General features: G+C 37.8%; 1 pseudogene; it reads left to right on the plus strand.

Annotated features, from left to right (window-relative positions):
• Positions 1–260: 260 nt before the first annotated feature.
• On the plus strand, positions 261–674 carry LOC110584393 (annotated as a pseudogene).
• The last annotated feature ends 769 nt before the right edge of the window (positions 675–1,443 follow it).

Below are 1,443 nucleotides of genomic sequence, written 5' to 3' on the forward strand. Positions count from 1 at the left end.
GATATCACAGGAAACATAGATATTATTTCCCTATTTCTCACACACAGATGCAAATATCCTCAAAAAGATACTTGCTAACCAAATCTAGCAGCATATTAAGAGGATTATCCATCATGATGAATTGAGATTTATCACAGGAATGGAACGATGTTTCAAGATATGAAAATTAATCAGTATAACATATGACATTAATAGAATGAAGGAGAAAATAAACATGGCTTTTCCCTTTTGTGGCCATTGCTGAAGTGCCAGCAGCCAAAATGAATTCCAATCCTTTTGTGACTTCTGACCAGAGCAAGAACCATAACAGGCATCTCAATGCACGACTATGTCTTCCCCTCTTCCAAAGAGCTGAGACGAAGTATGACATTTGATCCATGCCCAGCTGAAAGGATGATAAAGTACAGATTGTGTGAGGACACTACAAAGGTCAGCAAATTGGCAAAGTAGTCCAAGTTTACAGGAAGAAATACATCACCTACATTGAACAAGTACAGTGAGAGAAGGCCAATGGCACAACCATCCGTGTGGGCATTCACCCTCGCAATGTGGTTACCACTAGACTAAAACTAGACAAAGACCACAAAAAGATCCTTGAAGGTAAAGCCAAATCTCGCCATGTAGAAAAGGAAAAGGGCAAATATAAGGAAGAAATAACTGAGAGAATGCAGTAATAAAGTAATCATATATATGACTTTAAATAAAAACTGTCAAAATGAAAAATAAAGACATGATTGTCTCAGTTGATACAAAAAATTTTAATGAAATCTCTCATTCTTTTATTTTATATATATAAAATACATACATATATAAAACACACACACACATATAGGAAAAAGATAATCTAAGTAGGAACTGAAGGTCATGTCCTAAACAAGATAAAGAGTACAAAAGGGGCGCCTCGGTGGCTCAGTCGTTAGTCGTTAAGCGTCTGCCTTCAGCTCAGGTCATGATCCCAGGGTCCTGGGATCGAGCCCCGCATTGGGCTCCCTGCTCAGTGGGAAGCCTGCTTCTCCCTCTCCCACTCCCCCTGCTTGTGCTCTCTCTCTCGCTGTGTCTCTCTCCGTCAAATAAATAAATAAAATCTTTAAAAAAAATAAAAAGAGTACAAAAAACCCACAGCTAACATTATACTCAGTGGTGAAAGGATGGATGCTTGCTTTTGCCTCTTCTATTCAGCATTGTACTGGGAGTTCTAGCCAGAGTAGGCAAGAAAAAGACATAAAACACATCCAAATTGGAAATGAAGAAGTACAGTTCTCTGTTCGCAGGTGACATGATCCTATATATAGAAAAGCCTAAAGAACTCACAAAACACTATCTGAGCTAATTAACAAATTAGGCAAAGTTGCGAGATATTAGATCAGTGCAAAAATCCGTTGTTTTCTATAACCTAGCAGTGACCAATCAGAAAATAAAATTTAGAAAAAACATCTACTTACA

The sequence above is a fragment of the Neomonachus schauinslandi genome, chromosome 13 (assembly GCF_002201575.2).
Source record: "Neomonachus schauinslandi chromosome 13, ASM220157v2, whole genome shotgun sequence".
Taxonomy (NCBI): Eukaryota; Metazoa; Chordata; class Mammalia; order Carnivora; family Phocidae; genus Neomonachus; species Neomonachus schauinslandi.